This window comes from Myxocyprinus asiaticus, chromosome 26 (assembly GCF_019703515.2).
Source record: "Myxocyprinus asiaticus isolate MX2 ecotype Aquarium Trade chromosome 26, UBuf_Myxa_2, whole genome shotgun sequence".
In the NCBI taxonomy this organism is placed as follows: domain Eukaryota; kingdom Metazoa; phylum Chordata; class Actinopteri; order Cypriniformes; family Catostomidae; genus Myxocyprinus; species Myxocyprinus asiaticus.
In genome coordinates this window covers 1,887,596-1,903,296 of record NC_059369.1, presented here as the reverse complement: position 1 = coordinate 1,903,296, position 15,701 = coordinate 1,887,596, and the positions used below count along the sequence as shown (strand labels likewise).

Genomic DNA, 15,701 nt, shown 5'->3' with positions numbered 1-15,701 from the left:
ACCTCCTATTAGAAGCTAAATGGCTAATCAGGTCAGTAACAGACGGAAGATCAGGTCAGTAACAGACGGAAGATCAGATCAGAATAACAGACAATTCTGCAACAGGTAGGTGTCGGTTAACGGCATCTGGCAGGCACTAGAACCCGGGAGCAGCCGCCCTAGCCCCGACTTCCCTTCAGCTGCTCAGACACACTCCGTGAAGAAGATTACCTCAGGATTTACACATCATATCACGCAGTATTTGGTCTTGTTTTAAATCTGAGAATTTGCTTTAATTAATCACGTGTAACAGTTTTCATTTTCTGTTTGTTTCATGAAAACACAACAAATAAGCCACATTTGTTTATAACACATGTAACTCTTTGCTAGTGTATTCAAGAAAACAGCTTTTAGTCTGTGAGTAAAACAATATGCCTGTTTTATTATATTCATTCATTAACATTAGCGACATATTTGATATTTGCAACCCTGTTTGCTATGCACTAATTATCCAGTTCACTGACTGAATGTTTTTACTATGAAGAGTCATTTTATGGGCATGTAAGGAGCTGCTTTTGACCAGCTGACATCAGGTACGCATAAATGAAGTAAATAAGTCGTTCCACACTATAAGTCACAGGATCTTTCAGATGATGGAAAAAACACTAATTATATACCGGAAAATACTGTACCTGCATTTGTATAACTCAAGTCTAAAGGACTATGAAGACATCTTTATGGGACTAAACTCATGAAGAGAAATAGTCCAGAATCGCATAGCAGTCGTAAGGCACATGCCCAACTGCTTGTGTATGTGCACACAGTCAAATAAGTAGGCTATACTTTGAAAGTGAAGCATTCGAATGTACACAGACACTGTGTTCGCGTCAATACGAGGTATACTTTGGGCTTAAAACAAATCTCGGTCTGCATTTCACATGAGTGTCAAATACAAAATATCGGGAAGCCTGGAACCTCTGGAGCACGCAGGTGTGGGCGCAAGTCCAGTAGGCTTGTGGGATCACTCGCGCAACTCAATCTCGATATTGCAGTACAGACCACAAAAATAATGTGACCACTTTTGAATTCTACAGAGAAATGTTTTACATTAAAGCGCTATGGAGAAAGTCAAACATCTCAATAGGCTAGACAAAATGACATTCTAACCACCACTGAGGAAAATAACTAAAACACTACATAATGAAGGGCTTTTAAGCTACACATCATCACCATCTCTAAAATATATCACAGTAAACCGCAACATAATTTTCACATTAAATTCTCTCTCAGGGAGAATCGACGGGTCTGTTCCAAAAACTTAGTGAGCTGCCTCGCTGTCTCCTTTCTACGTAGGCAAACTGTTTTCTATGGCAGCATCCTACCTGAAATTATGCCTCATATAGAGCAATTTGGAAAGCTCTACATAGGCGGCAGCTCCGCTCATTGTTTAAATAGTGCTCCTCACACGCAGCGCACAAGACTGGACTCGCAACTGATTTCAATACATGTGACGCGAGAGAAACGATGCGATCCTCTAATGAACATAAATATGCACAGCACACACATTTTGGGTAAAATAATAATTGTAAAAAGAATGTATCATATTAAACTGTCATTTATCGATAATTTTCAGTATTGAATGGATTATATTTATAATCTAAATTTCTCTCGCTTCGTCCGCCATCTTGGATTTATTTTTCCAACAAGCTCATCACGTTGAATTCTGGGATCGCCTACCCGGGGAAGGATACATATGATGCTACCCTAGAATTTGGTCAAAACTAGATATTTTAGGAGGCAGCATAATTAAGATGTCTATCTTTTGGAACAGCCTTTGCATCAGAAGCATGCCTATGATGTCTAAAAATGCTGCCTCCAGAAGACACTCACTACATTTTAGTGTCTGTTCCAAAACTTAAAAGGAATCTTCTGGGTTCAATACAATTTAAGCTCAATTAAGAGCATTTGTGGCATAATAATGATTACCACAAAAAATTATTTAGACTCATCCCTACTTTTCTTTAAAAAAAAAATGCAAAAATTGAGGTTACAGTGAGGCACTTACAATGGAAGTGAATGTGGCCAATAAAAGTAATTGTGGCCCATTTTTGGAGGGTTTAAACAGAGAAATGTGAACATTATAATTTTATAAAAGCTTATAAAAATGTTATAAAATTCTTCTGTTAAAACTCATATTATTTGAGCTGTTAAGTTCATAAAACATTTGTAAAGTTGTTTTAGGGTTTGTTGACATTTCATCGTCATGGCAACAAAGTTGTAAAACTGGCTATAACTTCACACAGAAAAGGTAAGTTATTTTATCACAATAAAATCATGTTATCATATTGTTTACGTCTTGCGGTTATACATTTGAAACTGAGTATTTTAATGTTAACAGATTGGCCCCTCACTTCCAGCTGTCTTCTATGGCAGCATCCTCTGGGATCAAAATCCCGCCAAAACTATTGCAGTCACGGATCCAAAAATAATAAGCATGAATAAAAATAATAAGCGTGAATCTAAAAATAATAAGTGCAGATAAAAATAAAAAAAATTATAAGTGCATAAATAAAAAGTGCAGATAAAAATAATTAGCGCAGATCCAAAAATCACAAACATGAATCAAAAATATATAAAAATTTAAAATATGCTGCAAAAAAAAAACCTTGGTTATAATACTGATTTTTTTGTGCTCTCTGACAATTTTACTCATATTTTTTGTACGCTTAAGCTGTATTTTTATTTGCTTTTGTTTCCAATTTCTGTGCTTGGTTTTCCAAAACTTGTGAGTACAATGTAAATCAAGGTGCATTTTGCGTCCCTATTGGTCCACTAGTTCTTGATCAACAGCTCCTCCTCTAGCCGATCATTCGAAGTAGGGAGGTGACTTCACTCCAATGCAACTCCGACAGCTGCTGCTCAATATTATTTGTGGTTGATAGTTACACTGTTGTGTCTGTTTTGAGTATTTTCTGCCAGCTCTAGGAAACAATGTGTTGTCCGAGTAGGCCATTATCATAGTCCGTTAACACGTATCGAGTCAGCTGAATTTAGTTAGCAGAGTTTTAGTTTAGGCATTAAGACTTCCTTGTTTGTAGGTTATTGGCTGCATATCTAAAAAAATAAACAAAAAAAAAACAAGGCTGGGTTGGTGTGGATATTTGATGCATGTTTTTACTAGCTGTACCAATGTAGTCACACCCAACTTGATCCGCTTTTCCATGAAATAAAATCCAGATTCCGACAACAAGTCCTATATAAATACTGATGAATGTAGAAATGCTTACATATAATTGGATTTTTCTTTTTTTTATTATATGAAAAATCTAAAAGGTGTGCATTATTGCTGACACGTACATGCACACTTTGGAGTTGGCTGTATACCTGTAAGTCATTCGCTTCAAATGTTATTGAAGTTGTATACTCTATGTTATGGAAACGTTTGTAAATGTTTTAGATATGTATGCTCCAATGTTGCCTGTATCTTTAGAGATGGTCCCTAAATTTGCAACTATTTGTGAATAAAGAATGTCAAGCTAGCTTTATTGCATTATTTATTGACGTGGGGACGCTTGGTCAGTTGTTTCTGATTCTGCGGCAGTATCGTGGAAAAAGAAACTACATATAGCCATGCCAATGTAGGATCAGTACATAACGGCACATTCAGCAATATGGAAAAGCAGATCAAGTTGGGTTCTGAACTCACGACTACATTGGTACAGCTAGTAAAAACATGCATCAAACATCCACACCAACCCAGCCTTGTTTTTTTGTTTTTTTAAAGATATGCAGCCAATATCCTACAAGCAATGAAGTCTTAAATAATGCCTAAACTAAAGACTCTGCTAACTAAATTCAGCTGACTTGATACATGTGTTAACGGACTATGATAATGGCCTACTGGGACAACACATTGTTTCCTAGAGCTGGCAGAAAATACTCAAAATAGACACAACAGTGTATCTATCAACCACAAATAATATTGAGCAGCAGATTTCGGAGTTGCATTGGAGTGAAGTCACCTCCCTTCTTCGAATGATCGGCTAGATGAGGAGCTGTCGATCAAGAACTAGTGGACCAACAGGGACGCAAAACGCCCCCTGATTTACATGAAACTCTACTCACAAGTTTTGGAAAACCAAGCGCAGAGCTTGGAAACAAAAGCAAAGAAAAATACAGCGTAAGCGTACAAAAAACTAAAATAAGCAAAATTGTCAAAGCACAAAAAACAGTAATATAACCAAGGACAACATGATTTCGTTTGCAATTCTTATGACTTTGCTTTAATTTTTCTTTTTTTTTTCTTTTTTTTTTTTGCAGCATATTTTAAATGTTTATATATATTTTTGTATTTATGCTTGTTATTTTTTGATCTACACTAATTATTTTTATCTATGCTTTTTATTTATTTCTGCGCTTATTATTTTTTTTATCTGCGCTTATTTTTTGATTCACGATTATTATTTTTGGATCCGTGACCGCAATAGTTTTGGCGGCATTTTGATCCCATAGCATTGTTGGGCCTCATGTATTCAGATATGAGACAAAGGCAGGCCTACATACAGTCATAAAGCCTGACTGAGGTCTACATACAGTCATAAAACAATTGCACCAAAATCAAACAAAGGGAGTCCAAAACAGACTACAAATCTCATGAAGCCTTGCTCACTTTACACCTATGTGTGAAATTCTGAAGGATCGATCTCTCAACTCCTATTGGATGAGGCACACGACAGAACCATGACGTCATCGGGAGTATAACAACCTCAGAGATCTTTCTGGGCATTGTTTCCAGCGACATTACGGTATAGCCTCGTTGCACAAGTAACGAACGATTGAAACTTTAGCCATACAATCTCCATCTCGCTGGATGAGTTGAGATTTCTCCGTGTTCCATCGAACACGCTAACGGATCCGAAGGAGACCACCGAGCAATCCGCGTCTTCACCTGTTTACCTGCAGAAATGAAGATTTCTCTTCTCTCTTCAACCGAGTCGACTTCACTGATTTCTCCGCCAGCCCACCGAGAATCAGCAGCTGTACCGCCTGCAGACAAGAGCAAGGAAACGGCCTCCCGTTATACCATAATTCCCATGCTTTCGTCCAGGTCGAGATCCGTGGGAAGCAGAATATATGACATGTAAAGCTGGCACTTATGTGTCAGTTGCTAATAAAGGTGCAAGTGATTTAGAAGCACACATTAGCTCTGCGAAGCATAAAGGGTCAGCAAAAGGTGAAAGTTCATCATGTAAATTAACGGACTACTTTTTGCGACCAGGTAAAATTATCACTTTGCTTCATTTTCCATGGCCATTCAACATAATAGTAATAGTAAATGAAGGTACACACATGGCATCAAATATTTTATTTTAGTACATGGACATTTAAAAGAATGTTATAAATAAAAATTTCCATATATTTCTGTTATGCTAATAGAGTGTCTCTTTGACTGTATTAAAGTTGGCATTCATGTAAAGACGCTGGCTACCACCCCTGGAGTTCGCTAGTTCGAATCCCAGGGTGTGCTGAGTGACTCCAGCCAGGTCTCCTAAACAACCAAATTGGCCCGGTTGCTAGGGAGGGTAGAGTCACATGGGGTAACCTCCTCGTGGTCGCTATAATGTGGTTCGTTCTCGGTGGGGTGCATGTTGAGTTGAGCATGGTTGCCACGGTGGATGGCGTGAAGCCTTCACACACGCTATGTCTCCGTGGCAACGCGCTCAACAAGCCACGTGATAAGATGCGCAGGTTGACGATCTCAGAAGCGGAGGCAACTGGGATTCGCCACCCGGACTGAGGCGAATCACTACACGACCACAAGGACTAAAAAAGCACATTGGGAATTGGGCATTCCAAATTGGGAGAAAAAGGGGAAAAAATACCCCCCCCAAAACAAAACATTTTTTTTTTTTTTGCATTCATAGTTGCTGTTTTGGAACCTATTATTTATTAAAAAGCTAACATTGATTCTAATCTATGTTCTATTGATTTTAAAAATTAGTAATTATCTTTGATCATTGTTAATTATTGCTAATAACCAAACCCGCTCCTGAATGTAGCGCCCAACAGCATCCTAACAGAAATGAAGCCTCATAAGACACAGATTTGGAACACTACATAGGCAGCGACTCCTTGCATCATTCAAATAGCACAGCCCACAGGAGACTCAACTCGCAACTGATTTCAATACAGATGACATGAGAGGAACGACGCGATACTTTAATGAGCATAAATATGTATGCATAGCACACACAATTTGGGTAAAATAGCCATATTTAAGTATTTTTATTAATACTTTTCAGTATTGAACGGATTATATGTATATAATTTTTATGGAAATGTATTTTGCTTCGTCTGCCATCTTGGCTTTATTTTTCCACCGAGCCCATCACGGTGCATTCTGGGAACGCCCGCGAAGGATACATATGATGCTACCTCAGAATTTTGGCCAAAACAAGATATTTTAGGAGGCAGCATAATTAAAGCTGCACCATGTAACATTTTTTTGGTTAAAAATGAACAAATTACCATTATTGATTGAGTACATAAACAATCAGTGTTCTAAACAATATCCTTACCCCGATTCACTAAGTATTGTATTTTGAGCTGTCGGGCTCCATTTGGCGTGAAATCACTGGCATTTGACGTACATCCTTCCGTCATTACGTCAGGTCCGTGAACATGGGAAAGCAGAGCCGGCTGTCTCATTCCCATGCAAACAGTAGATGGCGGTTATGCACTGTTTTAGTTTGCGAGTAGCCATTAAAAAGAACAAAGAAACTAAAGTTCAGTTCAGTTACACTCACACTGTTCCGGACGGCATCGCAACAATCTGGATGGACGTTTATCTGTTATCCATTTGGTGAAGTTGTTTATCTACTTTAATGCTTGGATATGTTGTCTGGTAGGGTTGTTGAAGCTAATATTGCTTGTCATGCTTTATGAATCAAACAATACTCGTGTGTTAACCGATCGCGATATATCTAAGTTGTCGGGGGGGAGTTACTGTGACATGTTTACTAATATTTATGACTTCTGAAATTGACTGTTAATTGTTATATTGCATGTTTAATAAAGTATATTTTATCCCCATCATTATTGAATCCTCGTTTTATGTTTTTAGTTTACTGTGTTATTGTGTGCATTCATAGACATACTATTTTAGTATTATGGTTCACTTGCATTATCAACTGAGGCTGTACAATATCATATAAAAATAATAAAGTCTCCCATTGAACTCGTATTAGCCATATGGTATCACCTCTTAAATTGATGTGTAGTACAATACAAACATTAACAGTAGATAAAACACTTGAAAAACTATATTAAAATATACTGGTAGTGATTGAGTCCCCTGTTCTTTATATAAAAGTGCTTTGAGTGTAGTGTCAGAAAAGCACTATAAGTGTAAAATTGCTTCATTCAAAATATGTGAATACGAGTGTTGTTTATCTCCATCAAAGCAAGTAATATTTCAGTTTTAAATGTTAAATTGTATACCATTATATCAACATGAAAACAGCACGTTATGACTCTGGCTCTGAACATCTCCAGTCATGATTACACATAGGCAAAAACTCAAATCATGAGATTCATCCGCCAGAGGGGCAGAGCCGAAACACGAATCACGTTTAGTGTTCTTCTGCAAATTGCTTGCAATTTTAAGTTTCAACCACAGATGTCGCTAGAGAGCACAAAGTTAAGTAGTGCAGCTTTAACCCTACCTTTTGGAACATCCTTCACGTCGGAAGCGTGTCTATGATGTCTTAAAATGCTGCCTCCGGAGGAAGCTCACTAAGATTTGGAAAAGACCCTTTGAGTCATAATTTTATTTGTATTATGTATATTAAATTTTACTCATTACCACAGTAGTGATGAGCCATCCACGGTCTTACCTGCTGTGGTTATGACATTACAAATGCCAAAATGGAAGAACTATAGTACGTATTGTATGGCAAGTAGAATGTAGAATAACATTCTTTAAGGTCTGGACACATTAAAGACGCTGCAGTCGCAAGTTTGAATCCATGGCGTGCCGAGTGACTCCAGTCAGGCTTCCTAAGCAACCAACTGGCCCGGTTGCTAGGTTGGGTAGAGTCACGTTGGGTTAACCTCCTCGTGGTCACAATAATGTGGCTCTTGCTCTCGGTGGGGCACGTGGCGAGTTGTGTGTGGATGCCGCATGAGCCTCCACACACGCTAGGTCTCCAGTAACGCGCTTCACAAGCCACGTGATAAGATGCACGGACTGACTGTCTCAGATGTGGAGGCAACTGAGATTCGTCCTCCGCCAGAGGCGAGTCACTACGCCACCACGAGGACCTAGAGCGCATTGGGAATTGGGCATTCCAAATTGGGGAGAAAAGGGGAGAAAATTCACAAAAAAAAAAGGTTTGGACATATTATGAACAACTTATGAGCAAAGCTGTCCTCCACTGTAATATACATTCTGTTTGAATGATACCGTATGCCCGCCTATCTTTCTTTGGATTTTGCGTATGCCCACCTGAAATAAGTGATGATAGGTGTGGCCGCCAGAACAACGAATATGCTTTTGACCCGGAAATTTTTCAATCTTCTAACGTGATGCCACAGCACCACTGAGACAATTGTGTATATATTCTGTGTGTATATATACATATATGTTTTTTAAAGTGTACAGCAATTCTCTCTAAATGCGCACTGACCTGCTGGAGCACAACTGATGTCACTAGCAAGACAGACAGTCCGACTAAGCTGATCCACCAATCAGAACACTCATTTCAGACGTAAATGGATATTTGCTAACCAATAATATTTTCTGTTTCAGTAAGGGGCGGGACATTTCCAGCATCTGATGCACAAGCTTCGCTGGATCAACCCATAATTTGCACTGTAAATTTATTTCCCTGCAAAACGTAAATATACTGTATATATATTATATATATATATATACACACACACACACACACACACACACACACACACTTAAATGTAACTTATGCAATTAAGCTTTGTGAAAATACTGCATGATATTGCACCCCTGATAGTTTTTGATGCTCTTTTTGCCTTTTACTTCTGTCAGTGGTGCCTTTTTCTCGTGATATCAAATCATTTAAATTTATATTTCTAAGTATGAAACAAATTTCACTATTCATAGAAAAGCACATAATAGTACACAAATAAAACAAATAACCATTCATTCTTATGTAGGCTATATATGGTAATACAAGATAACGTGTTTACGTAAAGATTACTACTCATATTAGCTACAATGCTTAACAGTTTATTGCGTGTTATGAATTAGAGTAATAGTAAAGTATTAACAATTTTCATAGTAGCCTAATAAAAGGAACATTAATAACAACTATTAATTTAAATACATATTTAACATCAAGTTACCATGCCATTGTTCTTAGTAGTGTACTGTACATCATGACAGCAAGAAACTTACCCTGATATACATTTTGTTAGTTTATGTGGGACTATAATTACAACAGTCCCAAATTTAATGAACTGTATATAAATGTCAATCAATTTTAGAGATCGGGTACATGCGTTTTTCATAAATTCACAGTATGTCCACCTCTTCACTACTACACCCCTGCTTCTTGAGTAAATTCATGCTAAAATAACATATCTAAAAGATGACATTTCTTATAATTGTGTGTAATTGTTGTTAATAAGTAATTAAAAATAACCATGTTAACCATGGTCTTACTAAAGTAATATTGTAGTAACCATGGTTAATTGTGTGGTAACTATGGTTTAACTAAATCCCATGGTTAAACTACTGTTAGTGTAGTAAAACAATGGTTAATTTTTGTAAGGGTAAACAAAACAGAAGTCTAATAATTTTCTGTTTAGGCTCAAAAAAATAATGACTTGAATTATGACTAAGAATAATATTTAAAATTACCCATTTTATCCCAAGTAATCGCAAAAAAATCAATTTAATAGAAGTATCTGTATTGGTATTGACGATACTGGACTTGAAATTATTGGTATCGGATCGAAAAGAAAATAAGTGTTATCACCCATCCCTATAAATAAGGTTCGCTCGAAGAGTAAACATATACAACATACGCACCATATATCTGTGCATGAGCACAAGGTATTTTAGAATACAATTGAGAAAGTAGTCAGATTCAAACGTTTACGTGGATAATATTTTTCATTTAAACTGATTATTTATTTATTCTTTATTTTAGGTCTACACCACCACCTTCAGTTGGATGGAAATTTCATTGGGATCCTGCTCAATCAGATCATTTTTGTGTTTACATGAAAGCTTTTCAATCGGATTCTAAACAGATTATTTGGTTGCATGTAAACATAGCCAATGAGTCAAAAGATTAAGAAAAATTTAACTCCTCGTGTCATAACCCCTTTAAGGAGTCCTAACTCAACACCACTGTCAGAATATTTTAATTAACCCATAAAAAATTAGGTGTTAACGTTTTACAGATCACTGTTGTTAATATCAATAAATTTACATCTGCATCCCAACTCAAAATCAATTCTTAGCTGTTAAATAGGCATTTCAATAGGACGAAATATGCAATATTATTGGTAATTGTACTTGTGCAACACAACAATAATATCACTATTATTATTTGTTTTTGTCCTCATACCCCCCATCCACAGTACAGTAACAGACATTAATCTATGGTACAGCGTTTATTTACCTTGACTCTCTCAGCAGGGTATGTTTCTCCTCTTCTTCTCTTTTGAATCCAGTCTAATCACAGCCAGCACATTTAATAGATCAACTACGTCGTAAACTGTTCGTCAAGCCATCAAACTTAACGACGAGTTCAAGTTAGTCACTTTAAAGCGGTTTGACAAAGATTGAGCCACAAATCAATAAACGAGGCCTTTATAATGAGAGAGAAACATCACTCATTACTGTAGACACGAACCTGACTGATGGAGACTACATCAATGATCAATAAAGCACTTCCATAAGCCTCTCATATACAGGCATATACTCAAATATACACATAGAGAATATAAATATAAAAATGTCAATATATAAATAAACTCCAGCAGCGGCCTGCGCTAGTTAGCATCAGCAGCTAAAGTGGGGAGTAATAAAAATAAACCTCATACAAACGCAGAAATAAAAAATACTTTAGCGTTACAAATCGGAAACTAAGACTGATGTTTAATAAAGTGTAAAAAATAATAAAAGCTGAATGAAAGAGCGTTTAATAATGCGAGTTATTCTGACGCGTCACCATCCGATCCACTGGGGAAAATACCGGGATAAAAGTACAAATCACGGACTTCAACGACACCAACCATGCATTAAACGACACTTTCCGCAAAATGAGTCCTTCGTCAGGTAATCTGAGTTAAAAACAAACAAACAAACAAACATTAAAACAGAAAAAAAACAGTTAAAACAGAATATGAAGCGAGAGTTGCTCCAGTTTCCTGCGCTCGCGAGAGGTTAGGACGCGCTGACGTCACGACGCCATTCACAAATCCCAAAAGATGGAAACAGAGATGGAAAGATATCTTCCATGAAAACGCCTTAAAAAACAAAACATGTAATGAATTTATTTATTTATTTGTCATTACATAATTGCGTATTTATCATATTCTTTTATGATAAACCCTAAATAAACACAACGTTGTATGATTTTAGTGATTATTCTACGTGGTTATGTTATTCATGTAGGCCTGTTTTATTGATTTTTTCATAATTGTTTGTTAATTATCACTTATAGACATTTCAAGGACCGTTCGTTGGTGACATCAAGTGAAATCACTGTTCCGTTAACATTTCCTGCTTGTCAAAACAGAGACCATTTATTGTGAAATTAATAGAAATAACATGAAAGAAGATAATAGAGGCTGCAACAATATATATTCCTCAAAACAGCAGGTCAGAAAGTGGAAAATATTCCATGGTGGACAGAAGGGTGTAGTAAAGCAATTAAAGAAAGGAACAGGGCATTTAATCAATTTAGGGAAAATATGAATATGAGTAATTTGCTGGAATACAAGAAAGCAAGAGCTAATGCAAGAAGAATTATTAAGACTGCTAAGAGAATAGGATGGAGAAATGTTTGCTCTACAATAGGAAAAGGTACTCCTATGGACAAAATATGGAATGTGATAAGAAGTACGAGTGGCAAAGGGGAAAAGTCCATTCAAATACCAGTTTTAATTGAGGATGATACAGATGGCTATAAGAGATATAGATAAAGCAAACACTTTAGGAAAAGTTTTAGAAGGATCTTACAGTACAGAATTGGGAGAAGAGTATGAATTAAGAAGAAGAGTTATTTTAGAAAACAATCCAGATGTTATGAAGAAGAAAAGTAGTAATAGTAGATGTATAGATATGGCGTTTACAGTTACAGAACTGAAAAAATAGCATTACAAAACTGTGCCTGTACTGCTCCTGGGCAAGATAGGGTGAGTTATATAATGTTTAAACATCTGTCAGATAATGTATTATTATTGGTACTTAAATTATATAATAAAAGGTATGGAAGCAAGCAGTAGTAATCCCAGTTTTGAAGCCAGGGAAAGATCCAACTAAACCAGGAAGCTATCGACCAATAGCATTAACTTAAAACATTTGTAAATTAATGGAGAAAGTTATAGTACAAAGGTTATCTTTTGATCTAGAAAGAAAGGGTAAATATTGTAAATATCAGTGTGGATTCAGAAGTGGAAGATCAACAATATATGCATTAATCGAGATCAACAATGAAACAGAAAATTCAATTAATATTAAAGAAATCATGGCAGTAGTACATTTTGATTTAGAGAAAGCATATGACATGATATGGAGAGAAGGTCTTTTAATTAAAGTGTCAAAGATAGGCGAACCATTAAAGAACGGAAAGCTTCCGCCAACCATGACACAAGCCCGGATAAGTCTGATTTCTGATAAGAAAGGAGGATAACCATTAGATCTTCCTAAACTGACAATTGAGCAAAAAAAACTCTCTTGATTCTGAGATAACCTTGGGAGCTTGACGAAGTAATTAAGTCCCTACCTACTGGCAAGGCTCCGGGGCCTGACAGCTTTGCTGCTGAGTTTTTCAAATCTTATGCTACAGAACTGGCTCCACTTTTGTTTGAAGTTTATACTGAATCATTAAAGAATGGAAAGCTTCCGCCAACCATGACACAAGCCCGGATCAGTCTGATTCTTAAAAAGGACAAAGATCCATGTGAGGGTAAAAGTTACCGTCCAATTTCCCTGATCCAGTTAGATGTAAAAATTTTGTCCATAATTCTGGCTAATCGATTAAGTAAAGTTATGACATCACTTATACATATAGACCAGGTGGGGTTTATTCGGGGCCGTAGCTCTTCTGATAACATTAGGCGTCTCATCAGTATCATGTGGTCAGTAGCGAATGAACAATCTCCGGTCGCTGCCATCTCACTTGACGCCCGAAAAGGCGTTTGATGTGGTAGAATGGGATTATCTTTTTAAGGTTTTGGAAATATACAGGTTCGGGAGTACGTTTATTGGATGGATTAAGTTACTTTATAGACACCCAGTAGTGGCGGTACAAACAAATGGACTAAATGGACATAAACTCTTGCTTTACGCGGATTATATTTTATTATTTGTCTCTCACCCCAGCAGATCTATGCCTTGCCTCCACAGAATTATTAATTCCTTTTCCAAGTTCTCAGGATACAAAGTCAATTGGTCTAAATCCAAAGCTTTGGCTTGACAGCGTACTGTCCAGTAACGGCTTTCCAGCCAGGCGCCTTCCAGTGGCCCAAACAGGGCATTAAGTATTTGGGGATTTTATTCCCAGAAAATTTGTCTTAGTTAGTGTTAATTTTGACCTTTTAATAAAAAGGTTTTCGAGCGATGTGGGCAAGTGGGCTTCATTACATTTATCGATGATTGGGAAGATTAATGTTATTAAAATAAATTGTATTCCAAAATTTAACTACCTGCTACAATCTCTCCCTGTAGATGTCCCCCTCTCTTATTTCAAGCAATTTGATAGCATAGCAAAGTCCTTCATTTGGAATGGTAAACATCCCAGATTGCATTTTAATAAGTTACATAGGCCGATAGACAAAGGTGGGCTAGGCCTACCCAAGATTTTGTTTTATTACTATGCGTTCAGTCTCAGACATTTGGCTCATTGGTCACTTCCACCTGAGAGAGCCCCTCCCTGGTTTGTTATTGAACAGGCAGCTCTTGCCCCTATTTCACCATTACAAAGCATCTCTATCAAACTAATCGGAAAAGTTAAGTTACACCCCTTTATTTCGCATTTACACTTGGTATGGACTAAAGTGTCCAGATTGTTTAAATTTATTTAAATGTTGCCTCGAGCATATGGCAGAACCCAAGATTGTGTATTGGCAAGTCCCCTTTCTGCTGGCCAGAGTGGATTGTGAGGGGGGTTGCTACACTCGGTGACCTATATGAAAGTGGAGTGTTGAGATCATTTGAAAACTTGGTCCAACATTTTGGGATCCCCAGACCTCAGTTTATAGGTATTTACAACTGCGCCACCTGCTTTGTACTATTTGTGGGAGTAGCACACACCCCCTAAGGAGGCAGATGCTTTGGGAGAGGTGATTGCGGCTTTTGGAAAAGGTCATGAGGCATCAGTGTATTACTCCCTGTTAATACAGAGTATGTGGGACGGAGCCTTAACTTCTCTCAAGAGAGTATGGGAGAAAGATTTCAACTTGGCATTGGAGGAAGGAGTGTGGGCTAAGATTCTTAAAAACGTTAAGTCTGCATCTAGAGATGCAAGGGTGCGTTTTATACATTCAAACATTTTGCATAGATTTTATTGGACCCCCTCTAGACTGTATAGGCTTGGTCTTAAAGACACACCCACCTGCTGGAGATGCCAATTGGAGAATGGAGACATGGCCCATGTTTTTTGGTGGTGTGTCGAGATCCAGAAATTCTGGTTGAAGGTTCAGAATTTTGTGTGCGACATGGTGGGCACTCAGGTTTCGTTTTGCCCCAGACTTTGTGTTCTGGGCGATGGGGCAGTCATCGATGTGGGGGATGGCAATATAGAGAACTGGGTTCTGACCTGTGTGATGATTGCCAGGCAGGTTATTTTGAGGGGTTGGAGGTCAGCTGGTGCGCCCCCATATCCGGAGTGGTGCACGGAGGTGGGGAGGGTGGCAGCTTATGAGGAGGTGTCATCGGGAAGATGGGGAGGCTTGGATACGTTTATACGGAAATGGGGCAGGTATTTGAAGTTTTTGGAGGGCTCTCGGGTGGGTTGTGGAGAGAGTAGTGTAATATAGTTAGTATGATTATTATGTGTGTGTATGTATGTATGTATGTATGTATGTGTATATATATGTGTATGTATGTATGTATGTATGTATGTGTATATATATGTGTATGTATTTATGTTTGTATATGTATGTATATATATATATATATATATATATATATATTTATATATGTATATATGTGTCTGTTTGATTTTTATTTCTATAGATTTACTTATGTTTAAATGGGGTTTAAATGTTGATTTATATATATATATATATATATATATATATATATATATATATATATATATATATATATATATATATATATGTTTACATTTCATTGTTATTGTATGATTTAATAAATTTTTTTAATTACAACAAAAAAAAAACTACCTGCTACAATCTCTCCCTGTAGATGTCCCCCTCTCTTATTTCAAGCAATTTGATACCATAGCAAAGTCCTTCATTTGGAATGGTAAGCATCCCAGATTACA

The 15,701-nt window shown here is 37.1% G+C and overlaps 1 protein-coding gene across 7 annotated transcripts in view; it reads right to left on the bottom strand.

Annotated features, from left to right (window-relative positions):
• ppfia1 (PTPRF interacting protein alpha 1) overlaps positions 1 to 11,414 on the bottom strand; it is a 127,419-nt gene extending 116,005 nt beyond the window's left edge. For all 7 annotated transcript variants that reach the window (XM_051656139.1, XM_051656140.1, XM_051656141.1 and 4 more), the window contains exon 1: positions 10,647 to 11,414. The gene's annotated coding sequence lies outside the window, so the exon portion shown is untranslated. The remainder of the gene's footprint in view (positions 1 to 10,646) is intronic.
• Positions 11,415 to 15,701: the final 4,287 nt, after the last annotated feature.